The sequence below is a fragment of the Oncorhynchus gorbuscha genome, unplaced genomic scaffold, assembly GCF_021184085.1.
Source record: "Oncorhynchus gorbuscha isolate QuinsamMale2020 ecotype Even-year unplaced genomic scaffold, OgorEven_v1.0 Un_scaffold_2708, whole genome shotgun sequence".
NCBI classification, from domain to species: domain Eukaryota; kingdom Metazoa; phylum Chordata; class Actinopteri; order Salmoniformes; family Salmonidae; genus Oncorhynchus; species Oncorhynchus gorbuscha.
This window is the reverse complement of record NW_025747143.1, coordinates 1-20,734: the sequence shown is the minus strand read 5'-3', so window position 1 is coordinate 20,734 and position 20,734 is coordinate 1. Positions and strand designations below refer to the sequence as shown.

General features: G+C 43.1%; 2 pseudogenes; both read right to left on the bottom strand.

Moving 5' to 3' along the window:
- The window catches only part of LOC124026373, a 52,478-nt pseudogene extending 47,029 nt beyond the window's left edge, over positions 1-5,449 (bottom strand).
- A 1,979-nt stretch (positions 5,450-7,428) lies between these two features.
- LOC124026374 lies at positions 7,429-20,020 on the bottom strand (annotated as a pseudogene).
- Positions 20,021-20,734: the final 714 nt, after the last annotated feature.

Below are 20,734 nucleotides of genomic sequence, written 5' to 3'. Positions count from 1 at the left end.
TGGTGTGCATGGTATGTATGTGTGTGTGTGGTGTGCGTGGGTGTGGTATGTATGTGTGTGGTGTGCGTGGGTGTGGAGGGGAGGAAGGCTGTGATGAAATGTCAAAATAATACAGGTCATAAAGAGGTCGACCGATTATGATTTTTCAACGCCGATAATGATTATTGGAGGACCAAAAAATCTGATACCGATTAATCGGCCGGTTGTATTTTTTTAAATGTATTTGTAATACTGACAATTACAACAATACTAAATGAACACTTAACTTAATATAATACATCAATAAAATCAATTTAGCCTCAACTAAATAATGAAATGTGTTCAATTTGGTTTAAATAATGCAAAAACAAAGTGTTGGAGAAGAAAGTAAAAGTGCAATAAGCGCTATGTAAGAAAGCTAACGTTTCAGATCCTTGCTCAGAACATGAGAACATATGAAAGCTGGTGGTTCTTTTTAACATGAGTCTTCAATATTCCCAGGTAAGAAATTTTAGGTTGTAGTTATTCTAGGAATTATAGGACTATTTCCCTCTACATTAGTATTTAATTAACCGTAGACTATTGCCAGTGTAACAGTATGGCTTCCCCTCCCTCCCTCCCTGGGCTCAAACCAGCAACACAACGACAACAGCCACATCAAAGCAGCGTTACCCATGCAGAGCAAGGGAAACAACTACCCCAAGGCTCAGAGCGAGTGAAGTTTGAAACGCTATTAGCGCGCTCTAACTCGCCAGCCATTTCACTTCGGTTACACCAGCCTCATCTCGGGAGTTGATAGGCTTGAAGTCATAAATAGCGCAATGCTTGGCTTGAAGTCATAAACAGCGCAATGCTTGACGCACAACGAAGAGCTGCTGGCAAAACGCATGAGAGTGTTGTCTGAATGAATGTTTACACGCCTGCTTCTGCCTACCACCGCTCAGTCAGATACTTAGATACTTGTATGCTCAGTCAGATTATATGCAACGCAGGACACGCTAGATAATATCTAGTAATATCATCAACCATGTGTAGTTAACTAGTGATTATGATTGATTGTTTTTTATAACATAAGTTTAATGCTAGCTAGCAACTTACCTTGGCTTACTGCATTTGCGTAACAGGCAGTCTCCTTGTGGAGTGCAACGAGAGAGAGCAGGTCGTTATTGCGTTGGATTAGTTAACTGTAAGGTTGCAAGATTGGATCTCCCGAGCTGACAAGGTGAAAATCTGTCGTTCTGCCCGAACGAGGCAGTTAACCCACCGTTTCTAGGCCGTCATTGAAAATAAGAATGTGTTCTTAACTGACTTGCCGAGTTAAATAAAGATTAAGTAAAGAAAAAAAAAAATTTATTTATTTATTTTATTTTTATAAATACAGATTTCCGATTGTTATGAAAACTTGAAATCGGCCATTCCGATTCATCGATCGACCTCTAGTCATAAAATATCCATCATAAAATGTGTGTCACAAAGTATGTGTCAAACATACCTGTACAGCTACCGACACATCACAAACCACAGTACCATGTCAAATCAACAGAGGCCTACCTCTCTGAAAATAAAATACAAAGGATGACAATTATCCATTGTTTGAAACAATGTCCTCCAGGGTTTGGATAGGTCAGATGAGATGCAGCCTACTGCTCTAGTATTGGTATCATCAGTGGATTGGAAGAGTGGAAAGATACTGTAGGCCACTAGATGGGACAATAACAGGATGACAGCCTGGGTCAAAGCTGGGAAATATTTACAACAGGTCAACAGCTCAGTGTCTTAAAGGAATGTAGTCAAAGCACTCTCAATGAGCTTTTACTTGTCTGTCTGTCTGGATGGGTGGGTGGGTTCTGGGTGAAACTGAAGAAACACAGACCATCTCTACAACCCCTCACCACTATTCCCTCTCCTCTTCCCCCACCCTGCTCTGTTGCCTCGACCAAATCACATTTTGCTATCAATTGAATTAATGTTTGTTTGTAGTCCTGATGAATGCTGCTTCAGGGACTTTAAACACTGATATGGAAACACTGAACTGGGTCTGACTACTAAGTCATGACCATTGGACTGTTTATCTAGGTTCACCTCTTATCAAAACTGACCATTGACATCATGTTGACTGAATCACAGGCCTTCCTGCCCAGCTGACACATCGGGACTTGCTGCTTCAGTCCCAAATGGCACCCTATTCCTTTCATAGTACACTACTTTTGACCAGAGCTCAATAGGGTGCCATTTGAGATGGAGTCCAGACCTATCACTGGGGCGGGCAGCTGCGGTCAGAGGATAGATCAACCTCATCCACCCCTTTCATTCTGAGAGGAGGAAAGGAAGAGGGAGAGTTGACACGAGTTCACGACACAAAGACACTCCATTCTCCCAGCCAGGGTCGGAATGTATGAATCCAGCATCAGTACAGCAGTGAACACACACCACACACACCGCCATTGTTTCCCAGTGCTACTGTACTGTCCGTGGGCAGTGTGGGCTGACATCTGATAGATCCAGGGGTCCTGACTGGTCAACACAGAGCGCTAGGGGTGACGTAGCCAGCTGAAAACAATACCCTGCAGTATACTAGATGGCAGTCTTCTGTGGCCTAAACTATGGTGCCATATACTGTCATGGAATTAAGCCTAGTGAAAAATATGACATTTTAAATTAACCATGATTTGTTTCCATATGAGGTTTGATGGTTAGGACTACTCTAAAGAGAGCTGGTTACTTTAGATAATTACGTGAAGTTAGTTACACAAAACAGAGGGGTTGGTTGTGTTACTTTAGATGACAAGGATGCTGATAGAGGAGAGGTTGGTAAATTTAAACTTTAGGTGACGGGGTTGGCTACTTTGTATAAAGGACGTTACAGGAAGTAGGCCTGGCTAGCAGGGAAGTAGGCCTGGCTAGCTATAGGTGACTTTACAGGAAGTAGGCCTGGCTAGCTATAGGTGACTTTACAGGAAGTAGGCCTGGCTAGCTATAGGTGACGTTACAGGAGGTAGGCCTGGCTAGCTATAGGTGACGTTACAGGAAGTAGGCCTGGCTAGCTATAGGTGACTTTACAGGAAGTAGGCCTGGCTAGGTGACGTTATAGGTGACTTTTACAGGAAGTAGGCCTGGCTAGCTATAGGTGACGTTACAGGAGGTAGGCCTGGCTATAGGTGACGTTACAGGAGGTAGGCCTGGCTATAGGTGACAGGGGAGACAGTTACAGGATTAGGCCTGAGAGGATCAGTTGAGGAGTGAGGATGGTGGCCCAACCAGGATAAGCCAATTACACAACTAGCTACAACAGAGTCAGTTACTATAGGACTCCAGCCCTAGTCCACCAGGGAAAGGAGACTCCAAACATGTATGCCCTGGCTGGGGGAGATTCAGCCAGGAAGTCCCTGGCTGTGTCCAGGTCTGGGTTCTTTAACTCTGGGTGCCATTCTCCATTCCGCTGGTGTGAAGGTGTAGGTTGTTTGTTCAGACGGAGTTGTATGTGATTGATTAGCGCCTGGGATGTGAGTGAGAATAGCAGCGATTATGGAAAAGGCTGCAGGTTGACGTGTGTGTGTGTGTATGCGTGTTAGAGCGAGGAAGAGAGAGAATAGCAGCGATTGTGGAAAAGGCTGCAGGTTGACGTGTGTGTGTGTGTATGCGTGTTAGAGCGAGGAAGAGAGAGAATAGCAGCGATTATGGAAGATGCATTAGCAGGTAGCCTAGCGGTTAGAGGGTAAGGCCAGTCACCCTGAAAGTTCGCTGGTTCGAATCCCGAACCGACTAGGTGAAAAATCTGTAGATGTGCCCTAGAGTAAGGCACTTAACCCTAATTGCTTCTATAAGTGGAGCTCAGCTCCAGATGTGTGGTGAAAAAGCCAGGGCAGCACTGGCCTGGCAAAACTGGGTGGGACTACTGGGCCATCAACCATCAAACCCTTTATCCATTCAAGCTTTTGTCTCCGATTCATTGTCTTCTAACATTCTCAGCTGGAAAGAGAGAAGTTGTATTGTTCTTTCACTGTTGTTGAATGGGAGGGGGCAAGAGAGGGAGCAATAGAGTGGTGGGTGGATGAGCGAGCTCCAGTGTGTGCATGTACACTACATTTTGAAAAATATATCACAAGCATGAAACCATCTTGGGTCCTTGAGTCTCCCATGCACCATCATCACATCACTGTGGACCAAAACTCAGCCGATGTGGCATCTGATGGTGACACAGGAGGACTTCATCCAAATCAAATCACATTTTCGCGCCGATTACAACAGGTGTCGACCTTACTGTGAAATGCTTACTGTCAAACCCTTAACCAACAACTCAGTTCAAGAAATAGCCAGCTGAAAACAATACCCTGCAGTATACTAGATGGCAGCCCTCTGTGGCCTAAACTATGGTGCCATATACTGTCATGGAATTAAGCCTAAAATATGACATTTTAAATGGGCACTTACAGTAAGTTAGACCACATAATAGAGTAGCTAACTTGCATCATAGTTAAGTTGCCCTATGCGCAGCAGGAGTCACTCAATGGAATGCGATTCAAATGCAAAAGAACCGGACATTCCTCCAGAGCGAATCAGCGGGCTAGTTAGTTGTCAACAATCTACCACACACTCACTGCAGACTGGAGGTTTCTGGTAACTGGTCACTACCTAGCTAGTTAACTTACCCTGGTCCGTATTATAATAACTATCTAGCTAGTTATTTAACGGTGTGTCAAACATCAAAGTTTACCAGATAGCTAAGTCAGTTCATGTCAACCGATATGTTGACATGAACGGTCATTAATGTCAACACGTTGTGACGGTATAGGTACTGTAACTAGTTTAGTTAGATTATCAATACAGTTAGCCTCAATTAAAACATATCTAGTACATAGATCAGCATATCAGGGAGAACAGATGAGATATTGGCCATCCAAAATGACAAGCGTATAAAGCTGCTTAGCTAACTGGCTAGTTAGCTAGTTCACTTGTCTTTACTTACACGCATGCCTAGTACGCGTAGTGATCTCGTTAGATGACAAATCATTGACAATAATCAAACATCGGATAAACTCACGGACACTTCTAAAACATTAAAAGGGACATTGTTACCTGCAGATACGTTTTGGGCCTAGCTAGCTAGCTTCATATTCCCATTAGCTAACTAAAGCTAGTTGTGCCGTTACCAGACATAATCGGTTCCGTCATTACTTCGCAGAGAAAATCCGTCTTTACCTTATCACAAGAGTCCATGTCAATCGCTGAGACCGCGGCAGACCGTCATTGAGCACGCAGTGGTCGTCAAGATATAGGTGATTTAATTTTCTTCATTGTAAATGTTGAGCCATTTGTGTGAAACACACCCTGTTTTACCTCTGCCTAGTTGAACTGTTGCTGCCTAGCTAGCTCGGCTAGCTCTGAATGTGTCAACGTAGGAATGGAATGGCAGAGGGGATGGTCATCCGGGACGGAAAGCCCACAGTCTCACACAATGTTCGTCTTTGCCTTCGGCGTCTGTCACTGATAAGATTTGAAGGACCAGGATAAATAGGCCTACTGTGCAAAAAGTATATATTTTTTTGTTGCGTAAAGCAGCTGCAGTAATTTAAACTCAGTTTTTCACAATTCCTGACATTTAATCCTAGTAAAATTACCTGTTTTAGGTCCGTTAGGATTGCCACTTTATTTTAAGAATGTGAAATGTCAGAATAATAGTAGAGTGATTTATTTCAGCTTTTATTTCTTTAATCACATTCCCAGTGGGTCAGAATTTTACATACACTCAATTAGTATTTGGTAGCATTGCCTTTAAATTGTTTAACTTGGGTCAAACGTTTTGGGTAGCCTTCCACAAGCTTCCCACAATAAGTGGGGTGAATTTTGCCCAATCCTCCTGACAGAGCTGGTGTAACTGAGTCAGGTTTGTAGGCCTCCTTGCTCATACACACTTTTTCAGTTCTGCCCACAAATCTTCAATGGGATTGAGGTCAGGGCTTTGTGATGGCCACTCCAATACCTTGACTTTGTTGTCCTCAAGCCATTTTGGCACAACTTTCGAAGTATGCTTGGGGTCATTGTCCATTTGGAAGACCCATTTGTGACCAAGCTCTAACTTCCTGACTGATGTCTTGAGATGTTGCTTCAATTTATCCACATAATTTTCCTCCCTATTTTGTGAAGTGCACCAGTCCCTCCTGCAGCAAAGCACTCCCACAACATGATGCTGCCACCCCCGTGCTTCATGGTTGGGATGGTGTTCTTCAGTTTGCAAGCCTCCTCCTTTTCCTCCAAACATAGTGATGGTCATTATGGCCAAACAGTTCTATTTTTGTTTCATCAGACCAGAGGACATTTCTCCAAAAAGTTTGATCTTTGTCCCTGTGTGCAATTGCAAACCGTAGTCTGGCTTTTACATGACAGTTTTGGAGTAGTGGCTTCTTCCTTGCTGAGCGGCCTTTCAGGTTATGTCGATATAGGACTTGTTTTACTGTGGATATAGATACTTTTGACCCGTTTCCTCCAGCATCTTCACAAGGTCCTTTGCTGTTGTTCTGAGATTGATTTGCACGTTTCGCACCAAAGTACGTTCATCTCTAGGAGACAAAACGCATCTTCTTCCTGAGCGGTATAACAGCTGCGTGGGCCCATGGTGTTTATACTTGCATACTATTGTTTGTACAGATGAACGTGGTACTTTCAAGCGTTTGGACATTTCTCCCAAGGATGAACCAGACTTGCAGAGGTTAACAATTATTTTTCTGAGGTCTTGGCTGATTTCTTTTGATTTACCCATGATTTCAAGCAAAGAGGCGAGGCACTGAGTTTGAGAGCAGGCCTTGAAATACATCCACAGGTACACCTCCAATTGACTCAAATTATGTCAATTAGCCTATCAGAAGCTTCAAAGCCATGACATCATTTTTTGGAATTCTCAAGCTAAAGGCACAGTCAACTTAGTGTATGTAAGCTTACGACCCACTGGAATTGTGATACAGTGAATTATAAGTTAAATAATTAGTCTGTAAACAATTGTTAGAAAAATGACTTGTGTCATGCACAAAGTAGATGTCCTGACCGACTTGCCAAAACTATAGTTTGTTAACAAGAAATTTGTCGAGTGGTTGAAAAACGAGTTTTAATTGCTACAACCAAAGTGTATGTAAACTTCCGACTTCAACTGTATGTCTAGCCTACAACACTGAATCAACTTTTGGATAATAATTCTAACAGATTTCTGCTTTGCTACTGTTCTGTATGCAATGTGATGGATGACATACATTTTCAGTGATGGGAGTGAATCTATCTATCTATTCATAACTTTCTGCACACAAACAATTGACTAACACTAAGAACAGGAGTCTGTTTGCAACTACCAAATAATACCGATATTTACAAATAATATAGTATGGAACCAATGTTAGCATGAGAGCTAAAAGGTAGACGGTATCTAGACCTACATAGAAATGTCATATACAGTAAACACAGTTGGAGAACATTAGTTTGTTTTATTCACAACAGCCAACGTGAATGCAATGCTGCCGCTACATGTTGTGAAAAAGGTTTCCCAACACCAGCTGCCAGTCAACAGGCACTAATAAACCATTGTGTTATTGTACTCAAACTGCCAACCACAAAAAAATACAGCACTTTTAAAAAGGTGTTGACAGTGATATTTCTTAAATCATTCTACTAAAGTCTTGTGAAAAACAAACACGAAGGGCTTGACGTAAACCGAGATGTCCCTTAAAGAGCGCTGATGTCTTCTAGAAAGCAGTATATCTCCTTCTCTAGGAAACGCAGTGTTAGATCACAAAACATCTCTGTGCTGCTGTGGAGCTCCTCTCCGCTCAGCCCATCCACACTGGATCGTCTGGTTTCTATTCTGACACATTGGAACAGTTGATGGAGATTCTCCTTCCTATCTTTCAGTGCTGTCCATTGTCACATCAGTCAGAATCATGTGAGTTTGCTGACGATGGCTTGGTTGAGAGAGTTGAGTTGTTTAGTCCATTTGTCTAAGGCAGTGTAGCGCGCCCTCCTCTCTTCTGGTAGTCTAGCTCCAACAGCTGGTTGACCTGGTCGATACGGCCTTGGATGGTGCTACAGGGGAGGAAACCACAGCACAAGAGAGAACAGAACAATGGTTCAATAAATACAACACAAGAATGGACATTGGCATCCTAGCAACATGACTAAACATTCTTTCCATCTTGGTCAGGAAAACATTTAGAAATGGATGAAACAATATTGTATAAAACAATGCATTTTTATATAAAAATGGGATCAACAACATCAATATTTGCATTTGATTATGGTTCAAATGACACAAATCACTGTGGATAGCATTAGCTGGAGTCATTGTTGAACTTCTTTCACTGTTTGGTTTCTGTCAAGCACCCGAACCACTGATATTTGTACTCTCTCTCAACCAATTATCACATCTACACTAAGCTTTCTGATGAACACATTCCACCACCTCCACATTTCACTACATACAGTACATATTCTGTTGAGCTCCGTGACAACAGTGGGAATGCAGTGTCAAATGTCAACTGTTCCAGTTGACTGGCTGTAGATCTGATCAGGCTGAGGGTAGTAAACAATGCACAGCAGTCTGCTACAGTAGCATGGAAATAATAAAGACATACTAGATAAGATACCCGCAAACTGTTGATTTCTCCCAAAGTTTTATTTGCCCAACGTTTTGATCAATAGATCTTGATCCGGCTGACAAGGACCTTTTGGGTCAAAACGTTGCACAATAAAACTGCGGGAGCAATCAACAGTTTACAGGTATCTTTCATCAGTTTACTTCATGTAGCCTGCAAGTTACTGAATGTGTGCAATACACTACTTCTAAACTAAATAATGAAACCAGTAATAAATGACAGATCTGCAATAAATTAAACAGGGAAGAATAGCACCAGAGACAGGGGGAGACAGAGAGAGAGAGAGAGACAGACAGACTCATGCTGGCCTCCTGCATTCCTCAAGGTGCAGGGTGGAAACTATGAGGAACTGAGAAATTCAAATGATCCCACGTAGTAGACCTAAACATGTCTTAACACACATGCACAAGAAACATGCTTTGCTTCGTCTTGTGATGCCTCTGTCAGCCAGGTACACTATAATATAATAATATATATGCCATTTAGCAGGCGCTTTTATCCAAAAGCCACTTACAGTCATGTGTGCATACATTCTACGTATGGTGGTCCCGGGAATCGAACCCACTACCCTGGTGTTACAAGCGCCATGCTCTACCAACTGAGCTACAGAGGACCACTGAGTATACTAGGGCTGTCCCAACAACAACAAAAATAGTTTGTTTATTTTTACATATATAGACACACCCTATTGTTAGAATAAAATCAACTATATGTTGACTACTGAGCATGTCTGATGCTTTAAAGCACTGCAATTAAAAATAAAGACACAAATTACCAAAGAGGAGCCAGAGATCAATATAGCCTAACCAGAAAGACAAAAACCTATTCCCAACCAGACCCTCCTCTTCCCGCTGCTGCTGGCCTCTGCAGCTTCTGGATGGAAGGCTCCTGAAGTAGCCTGTAATAAGCTACACCAACGGTCATCACCCTTTTCTATGTGGATTGGAAAGTTATTATATAATTTCTACTGATCTGCGTGCCAGTTATGATTTTAATATGCACATTTTTGTAAAACAGTTTAATTTATAATAAAGTCTTCAAATCTCAAAATCAATGTCATGTGGTCAATAAGAATTATACCTAATGAAAAAAGCTTCTATTGCCAATAGGTAAAAATAGCCTACATAATGCCAACAAATGAAAACACTGCAGCCCGCAGGTAGAAAAAAAAAATCCTGATAAAAATAAATCTCCTATAAAATCACATGAAGTAATCAGGTGGGCCTTTATGACGTTTCCACCCGATCAGGTAATTACATTTTTCCCCTCTTTCATGCCAGTGGTTATCGAAAGAGCTGGAAATATTTTTTAAATAGGCTACGTTGAGAAACTATTTTCATTCTCAATGGATGTAAAAACAGACTTTGTTTACTTGCTGTTGAAGGCGAAGAAAACATTTATTTGAGAAGCTCCACAGTGATGGGGAGTTAAGACAATCAGAAATACTATCCGATCCCCAAATTGGCACACACTCGGCTAACAATGTCCATTCCTACAATGACAACGGTAAGACTGGAATAATAATATTGTGAACGCATTCAAATAAATGACAGTAACCAAACAATGTAGACCTCCAAACGAGCTTCAATGCCATAACACTCCTTCTGTGGCCTCCAACTGCTCTTAAACACTAGTAAAAAACCACATGCATGCTATTCAACCGTTCGCTGCCTGCACCCGCACGCCTGACCAGCATCCCCACCCAGGATGGTTCCAACCTTGAATATGTGGACATCTATAAGTACCTAGGTGTCTGGCTAGACTGTAAACTCTCCTTCCAGACTCATTTCAAACATCTCAATCCAAAATCAAATCAAGAGTCAGCTTTCTATTCCGCAACAAAGCCTCCTTCACTCACGCCGCCAAACTTACCCTAGTAAAACTGACTATCCTACCGATCCTCGACTTCGGCGATGTCATCTACAAAATTACTTCCAACACTCTACTCAGCAAACTGGATGCAGTTTATCACAGTGCCATCCGTTTTGTCACTAAAGCACCTTATACCACCCACCACTGCGACTTGTATGCTCTAGTCGGCTGGCCCTCACTACATATTCGTCGCCAGACCCACTGGCTCCAGGTCATCTACAAGTCCATGCTAGGTAAAGCTCCGCCTTATCTCAGTTCACTGGTCACGATGGCAACACCCATCCGTAGCACGGCAGCTCCAGCAGGTGTATCTCACTGATCATCCCTAAGCCAACACCTCATTTGGCTGCCTTTACGTTCCAGTACTCTGCTGCCTGTGACTGGAAAGAATTGCAAAAATCGCTGAAGTTGGAGACTTTATCTCCCTCACAAACTTCAAACATCTGCTATCTGAGCAGCTAACCGATCGCTGCAGCTGTACATAGTCTATCATTAAATAGCCCACCCAATTTTATCTACCCCATCCCCATACTGTTTTAATTTATTTACTTTTCTGCTTTTTTGCACACCAATATCTCTACCTGTACATGACCATCTGATCATTTATCACTCCAGTGTTAATCTGCAAAATTGTAATTATTCGCCTACCTCATGCACACAATGTATATAGACTCCCTTTTTTTCTACTGTGTTATTGACTTGTTAATTGTTTACTCCATGTGTAACTCTGTGTTGTCTGTTCACACTGCTATATGCTTTATCTTGGCCAGGTCGCAGTTGCAAATGAGAACTTGTTCTCAACTAGCCTACCTGGTTAAATAAAGTGAAATAAAAATAAATTAAAAAAAGATATGAAATGTTGGTCATTTATGGTAAATGTACTGCTGGTGATACTGGTGTACCATCCCGCTGCCTGCAATGGATTAGTCCAGTCAGACAGGAGTGAATCAGACAGGTGTCTCGTGTGTCATCATTCTTTAGAATATATTTGCCACTACTCGACTGAAAAAAGATCCTGGTCCACCAACAGCCTATTGACCAAACAATGGACTAAATGGGGTAAGCCCTAGAGCACAAAACATTAGGAACACCTTCCTAATATAGAGTTGCACCCTTCGCCCTTTGGCCCTCAGAACAGCCTCAATTCATCAGGGACTGGACTCTACAAGGTGTCGAAAGGGATGCTGTACATGTTGAATCCAATGTTTCCTTCCCACAGTTGTGTCAAGTAGGCTGGATGTCCTTTTGGGTGGTGGACCATCCTGATACACACAGGAAACCATCAGCGATCCATGTCTCAAGGCTTTAAAATCCTTCTTTAACCAGTCTCATCCCCTTCATCTACACTGACTGAAGTGGATTTAACAAGTGAAATAAGGGGTCATAGCTTTCACCTGGTCAGTCTGTCAATGGAAGAGCACTCGGTGTCGTATATAAGAGGTATTCAGCCTCATAGAAATACGGAAGAGTCTCGAGAAAACATACAAGTCTTCCATGGCGTGAATGTCTGTTTGATGCAAAAAACTTTTCCTAACAGTGGATTCTACACTCCTAAATGGTAGTTTGGGCCACAGATCATATGCATGTCTAGGACAAACTTACTTGTCCAATATGCACTGCACCAACAAACTCTCCACGTCACAAACATCTATGTTCAGCTCTGAGACAGAGGAGACAGAACACAGGGGCGTTACACTTTGATCAATCCAAACAGCAACATCAGTGACCTAATAAATACATGATCTACTCAGCAAAGTTCATTATCAGATACATTATCAATACACACAGTGAAGTCAATGATTAACTCTAGCCTGGTCTCAGATGTGTTTGTGCTGTCCTACCAACTCTTATTGTAAAAATCATCATGCCAATGACCATATGAATTGGCAAAAAAGCACACAAACAGATCTGGGACCAGGCTAGTTAGTCCACATGCCAGTGCTGTCCTCAGACTTACCTTAGAGATGAATGGGATGTGTATTCTAGTGTAAGGCTTGATGAGCGCGATAAGGACCTGGGTCCTGATGTTCCATAGCAGCTCTGGAAAATCAGACAAAACAGCACTGATCAGAGTCTCTTCAGGGCACCCTCACCCCGTCCACCAGGGCACGCTCACCCGTCCACCAGGGCACCTCTCCACCCCGTCCACCCAGGGCACCCTCACCCCGTCCACCAGGGCACCCTCACCCCGTCCACCAGGGGCACCCTCACCCCGTCCACCAGGGCACCCTCACCCCGTCCACCACCCCGGGCACCCCTCACCCCGTCCACCAGGGCACCCTCACCCCGTCCACCCTCGCCCGTCCAGGGCACCCTCACCCCGTCCACCAGGGCACCTCACCCTCACCCCGTCCCCCAGGGCACCCTCACCCCGTCCACAGGGCACACTCACCCCGTCCACCCAGGGCACCCTCACCCCGTCCACCAGGGCACCCTCACCCCGTCCACCAGGGCACCCTCACCCGTCCACCAGGGCACCCTCACCCCGTCCACCAGGGCACCCTCACCCGTCCACCAGGGCACATCATCTCAATATGCAGATACTGGTACAGTTTGTCTCAGGTTTGTTGAAACCTGGAATCTTCAATGCAATGGCACTTCCATGTCGTTCATCAACAAATGTAGAAAAGCCCACACATATACACACAGGCACAAAACACCACTCACCCTCTATGTGTTCTCTGATGAAGGGGTCATCCATGATACTGCTATGGTTGGTCTTCAGTATCTTCTCAAACTCTGTGATGTCATTATTCTGATAGGAGCTGAGTAGACACACAACAGTAGAACAGTCACTGGGTTAGAATAATGACATTACAATCCATAAAATAATGACAGACAGTTGAAGCCAGAAGTTTTCATACACCTTAGCCAAATACATTTATTCTTACTTTTCACAATTCCTGACATTTAATCGTTGCAATAATTACCTGTTTTAGGTCAGTTAGGATCACCACTTTATTTTAAGAATGTGAAATGTCTATAATGTCTATAGAATAATAGTAGAGAGTGATTTATTTCAGCTTTTCTTTCATCACATTCCCAGTGGGTCAGAAGCTTACATACACTCAATTAGAATTTGGTAGCATTGCCTTTAAATTGTCTAACTAAGGTCAAACGTTTTGGGTAGCCTTCCACAAGCTTCCCACAATAAGTTGGAGTGAATTTTGGCCCATTCCTCCTGACAGAGCTGGTGTAATTGAGTCAGGTTTGTAGGCCTCCTTGCTCACACACGATTTTTTCAATACCTTGACTTTGTTGTCCTTAAGCCATTTTGCCACAACTTTAGAAGTATGCTTGGGGTCATTGTCCATTTGGAAGACTCATTTGTGACCAAGCTTTAACTTCTTGACTGATGTCTTGAGATGTTTGCTTCAATATATCCACAGTGTCCTTCCTCATAATGCCATCTATTTTGTGAAGTGCACCAGTCCCACCTGCAGCAAAGTACCCCAACAACATGATGCTGCCACCCCTGTGTACGGTTGGGATGGTGTTCTTAAGCCTTACAAGCCTCCTCCTTTTTCCTCCAAACATAGTGATGGTCATTATGGCCAAACAGTTATTATTGTTTCATCAGACTAGAGGACATTTCTCCAAAAAGTATGATCTTTGTCCCCATGTGCAGTTGCAAACCGTAGTCTGGCTTTTATGGCGGTTTGGAGCAGTGACTTCTTCCTTGCCGAAGCGGCCTTTCAGGTTATGCTGATATAGGACTCGTTTTACTGTGGATACAGATACTTTTGTACCTGTTTCCTCCAGCATCTTCACAGGTCCTTTGCTGTTGTTCTGGGATTGATTTATACTTTTCGCACCAAAGTACGTTCATCTCTAGGAGGACACAAGGCGTCTCCTTCCTGAGCAGTATGATGGCTGCGTGGTCCCATGGTGTTAAGGGAGGAGACCAGAGCTAAAGAGCAAATGGCTTTCAAAATGGGCTTTTTATGGTCGATGCCATTCAATCCAGCATCCGCTGTGTTAAGGAATGTGGAGCCCGTGAACGGTAGGGCATTCATGCTTCTCACACTGTTCAGAGCAGACATACCAGAAACCCCTCTCCAACTACACCTGTCAACCAGTCATCGTCTGGGAAACAAACACGAGCTCACGGAGGCCTCAGCCTTGTTTACATTTGAGAGACAGGTGTCAGAGCCACAGCCTAGGAGCGGTTCCATTTCCTTCTGCAATTGCATCAAAATCACAGAGCAGACCCTCTGTGTCGTGGATCCCAGACTGATCATAAATGAGGTCGAAGAAACGCCACAGCTGAACCCGTGGTTAAAGGGTATCTTCACTATGTTTCACCTCCATCAACCACTTATATGTGATGTAAAACAATAACAGTTTGGGTTCGACTGACAACTCAGCACAAATAAGTGGAAATAGGTTGTACATAGTGACGTTATTGTTTTAACTGATGCCTTGGCTTTCTACCCCTAAAAATATCAGCAACACCGCCATGGATGACTAGAAACACACACATGCTCTTACCTTACTAGATTTGTCATGGCCAAGATCTCTGGGTCGTTTTTATAGGGTTTGGCCTGTCACAGAAAAACACAATAAGAACAGGCACTGTAATACAACACTTTATCAAGCAGTGTTTGCTGCAGGTGATTTGAATGTGATTAATGCAATGTTGCCTCCAACAATATAAAGGTACGGGATGCATCCACCACATGTATGGTTCCATAATGATAATGTTAGTAATTGCTCTAAGGGGATAAATAACATTTAAATTAACTGGACTTAAACTAAACTGAATTGAATGAGTGTTGTACCTCCTGTGAGTCGAAAGGGTTGATTCCAGACTTCATGAGCATGTTGGCCAGCACCAGGTACTTCAGACAGGTGGTTCTCCTGGGGCTGCCTGACTCATCGTAGTTCTTAAACGCCTCAAAAGAAGTCTGTGTGGGCCTTCTCAAACTCCCCCTCTCTCAGGTGCATCTTACCCCACACTCTGGGGAAGGACAAAACAGGAACAGGCCTGTTAGTACATCACATAAACACACGCAGTGACTGACACACACACATCTTTTTACCATCTTATACAATATTATCGGTTTATCCACGATAGTGGCAAACCTCCCGAGTTTCCTACACGTCAGTTTACAAGGCGTAACCATAGAATTACTATTCGAAGGATTCTTTTCTACGGTCAATGTAGTTATTCAATGTAAACCGCTGTGTGTGTGGCTCCAATGCAATAAATGTAAAATATGCATAATAATGTTGACAGCTATGCCACCCTTCAGGGTTTCATCTGTCTACGGTGGGAAACACACCCCTGATGACTCCCCATAATGAGTGGGTGAGGGATAGCAGACTTGATGTGCAGGGACTGTTCATACAGGGCCTTCAGCTTCTTGTTGTTCTTCTGGGCTGTGTACATCTGGATCTCCAGAGCATAGATCTCCAGGAGCTGGGTGCCTTTCTTTAGGTCGTCCTCCCCGTCATCTGTCTAGAGAGAGACATAGATATACACCATTACAGATCACACACACACATAAAAGACCATAGATCCCCAATATCCTTTGTCTGCACTGCACATAGATATAGAACTTAACAGATCAGATATGCACATAACAGACCACAGATCTTCAACATTGTCTGTCTGCAGTGCACATAGATACAGATATACCACATAATAGATCAGATATACACATAACATACCATATAAATGCAACATCATCTGTCTCCAGTGCACATAGATATACAACATAACAGATCATACCAGTATACAACAACAACAAAAATACTGCTAGCAGCCATATTGGGAACTTAGCTACTCAGATGGCTGTGTAAACCCCATCAGACTAAGCGTTGTCTCAGACTACCACCTGTCTTACTGTACCTGACAGGATTGGTGCAGCTGTCTGAGGATCTTCTGTAACTTCCCAAATTCCTCCCTCTCCAGGTACAGCTTGCCCAGCTGAGAGACAACAAGAGGACTTTAGTTAAAACAGGCTGAGAGACAACAAGGACTTTAGTTAAAACAGGCTGAGAGACAACCAGAGGACTTTAGTTAAAACAGGCTGAGAGACAACCAGAGGACTTTAGTTAAAACAGGCTGAGAGACAACCAGAGGACTTTAGTTAAAACAGGCTGAGAGACAACCAGAGGACTTTAGTTAAAACAGGCTGAGAGACAACCAGAGGACTTTAGTTAAAACAGGCTGAGAGACAACCAGAGGACTTTAGTTAAAACAGGCTGAGAGACAACCAGAGGACTGACAGTTAAAACAGGCTGAGAGACAACACAAGGACGACAGTTAAAACAGGCTGAGAGACAACCAGAGGACGACAGTTAAAACAGGCTGAGAGACAACCAGAGGACGACAGTTAAAACAGGCTGAGAGACAACCAGAGGACGACAGTTAACAGGCTGAGAGACAACACAAAGACGACAGTTAACAGGCTGAGAGACAACCAGAGGACTTTAGTTAAAACAAGCTGAGAGACAACCAGAGGACTTTAGTTAAAACAAGCTGAGAGACAACACGAGGACTTTAGTTAAAACAGGCTGAGAGACAACACAAAGACGACAGTTAACAGGCTGAGAGACAACCAGAGGACTTTAGTTAAAACAAGCTGAGAGACAACACGAGGACTTTAGTTAAAACAGGCTGAGAGACAACCAGAGGACTTTAGTTAAAACAGGCTGAGAGACAACCAGAGGACTTTAGTTAAAACAGGCTGAGAGACAACACGAGGACTTTAGTTAAAACAGGCTGAGAGACAACAAGAGGACTTTAGTTAACAGGCTGAGAGACAACCAGAGGACGACAGTTAACAGGCTGAGAGACAACACAAGGATGACAGTTAACAGGCTGAGAGACAACCAGAGGACGACAGTTAACAGGCTGAGAGACAACCAGAGGACGACAGTTAACAGGCTGAGAGACAACCAGAGTTAACAGGACGAGGACGAGTTAACAGGCTGAGAGACAACCAGAGGACAACAGTTAAAACAGGCTGAGAGACAACAACAACTTCTAGAAAATCCCAAACACAGAGGCCTGACAAACTGCCAGATCAGATATTGTCCTACCCATAGAAATAAACAGAAACATTGTGTACTACATGCATATGTCCCAATTCTCACTTGTTCACTTCACTTTATTGATTTGTGAGGAAATTACTAGTCCCTGACTCCACCAATCCACTGCTTTTTGATTTTTGTGGGAAGTAGTGACTGAGTGCACACTAGGAAAAAGCTGATATTATTTTGACACACCCTACCTTTGTGTTAGTTTTGAACCAGAGTCTGTCGTTCTTGGCATCCTTCAGAGCGTCCAGCGTTGTTTCATAAAACTCCTGCAGCAGGTCCATCTGTGACACATAAAACAACCAACCACAGCCCACATTAACACCTCAGTCATCTAGAACATGAACCTCAGCCTACATTAACACCTCAGTCATCTAGACCATGAACCTCAGCCTACATTAACACCTCAGTCATCTAGACCATGAACCTCAGCCTACATTAACACCTCAGTCATCTAGAACATGAACCTCAGCCTACATTAACACCTCAGTCATCTAGACCATGAACCTCAGCCTACATTAACACCTCAGTCATCTAGAACATGAACCTCAGCCTACATTAACTCCTCAGTCATCTAGAACATGAACCTCAGCCTACATTAACACCTGTCATCCAGAACATGAACCTCAGCCTACATTAACACCTCAGTCATCCAGCCTACATTAACAGTCATCCAGCTCATGAACCTCATACATTAACACCTCAGTCATCCCATGAACCTCAGCCTACATTAACACCTCAGTCATCTAGAACATGAACCTCAGCCTGTTAACACCTCAGTCATCTAGAACATGAACCTCAGCCTACATTAACACATCAGTCATGTAGAACATGAACCTCAGCCTACATTAACACCTCAGTCATCTAGAACATGAACCTCAGCCTACGTGCACCTCAGTCATCCAGCTCATGATCAGCACATTAACACCTCAGTCATCCAGCTCATGAACCTCAGCCAACATTAACACCTCAGTCATCCAGAACATGAACCTCAGCCTACATTAACACATCAGTCATGTAGAACATGAACCTCAGCCTACATTAACACATCAGTCATGTAGAACATGAACCTCAGCCTACATTAACACCTCAGTCATCTAGAACATGAACCTCAGCCTACATTAACACCTCAGTCATGTAGAACATGGAACCACTGCCACCACTTCATTCATACCAATAGGACTGACCCAGAGTCAGTAACTTTATTGGCCACATAAGACAAAAGTTGTAAGTAATTGATATTGATAAAAAGTTTTTTTTTTATGGAATAACAAACAGTTCACATCACTTGAGATTTGAGCGAAAATAAAGATCTGAGCTTTGAGGCCAAAAACCCTTTTCTTCTAGTTCCAGGTATTGCGTCTATACCTGTTTGGAGGTGGAGATGTAGTCTAGGATGGGTTGATGGACTTCTCTGAGTAGTTTCTGGTCACAGCGCTCCTGATGTGCGTCAACAGCTGCTTGTACCGAGACATCATCTCTGGGAAGTTGGTCTGCAGGACACACACAGTTCGACAGGAGACAGGGCATTGAAGTTGCAGTGGAATGACAGTATGTCATAAAGAAAAACTCACAAGCACTAATCATACGGACTCAGAGATGGAGAGTAGACATTTTGAGACAACACCACAGAGCATTTAATTTCTTACTAGCTTGAAGTTGATTTTGATCATCTGTTTTAGGGCTTTGAACCCCATTCTCCTTCTCTCCCTCCAGCTCCAATACCTGCCAATAGAGTATACATTACCATCGTACACTCATCAATCTGTGAGTGAGTGGAGCGAGTGAGTAGCCAGTACCCACCTTCTGAAAGCTGTTGAGAGCTGCTTTGGGGGTCATCCTCCTTCAGTGCTTTGGAATTGTAGTACTGGTTTTCCAAGTCGACATTTGGCTCTGAGTTACTGTCCTCTGAATATTCCTGGGTTGAGACATAAACTCAGGACATAAGTTAGCTGGCTATGAGTTAACACAACAAAAATTGATAACGTGACAGAGATGTTATGACTGGGATAACGGCTTGCCATAGTTGTTTACTAATGAGTCTAAGTAACTAGCTGTTTCTTCTAACCAGCAACGGCGCATGCGCGGCCACAGGGTAGTTATCTACACCTAGCTATCTAAACGGTTGTATTTTTGTGGCTAGCTATGGTAACATAACATGCTATAATAAATTGACGAGTAAAGCTAACTCAGTATACTATAGCAAACTCAGTTTCCCCCATGCCAAGCAGCCGAGCTTAGCTAGCACTAGCAGCAACTCTGCAGCTATCCTGGCCTTTATGCTAACGTTAACGATTTCTTTATCTATCTAGGTAGTTTAGCTACCTAATAACTAACTCCCCTGCTCCGACCTAGCTAATGAAAATATACTAGCTAAGGAAACAGCTCTGATTAAACATCCAAAAAACAAAATAGAAACGTATTATGTAAACTTACGCTTACCAGATCATAATCTTCTTCATCGTCGCGCACATGAAATCATCTTCCATGGACATCTTGACGGGTCTTCGGAGACAACAAACACATCGCAGCTCTACAGCGCCACCAAACACTACGCCGGTTTCAGCATAGTACTGCATTATTCTTTCTGGTATTGTAGTTCGCTTCTACCGGACGCTGTCGCTGTCACATCACAGTATAGATCTGTAACATTTCTAGTCTTTTCAATTAATTCAATTTGACTCACTGATAACTATCTTACCTTATCATCCTAGAAATAGCCATAAAAAACTTACATCACAAATCAAAGGGACAAGCATGAGGACCATGATGTATTTATGAAGTCTTACCCCTGCCTTACCTCCCTAATCTTACCTCATTTACACACACTATAGATTTTTTCCTATTGTGTTATTGACTGTACATTTGTTTATTCCATGTGTAACTCTGTGTTGTTGTTTGTGTCACACTACTTTGCTTTATCTTGGCCAGGTCGCAGTTGTTAATGAGAACTTGTACTGGACTACCTGGTTAAATACAGGTGAAATAAAATATTTAAAAAGTCTACCGGATATATCAGGGACTCGTCCCTATTGTAAAACTGAAGAGTGCAGAGATGGTAGTGTGTGTGTGTGTGTGTGTGTGTGTGTGTGTGTGTGTGTGTGTGTGTGTGTGTGTGTGTGTGTGTGTGTGTGTGTGTGTGTGTGTGTGTGTGTGTGTGTGTGTGTGTGTGTGTGTGGAGGGGAGTCATATCAACCTTCGCT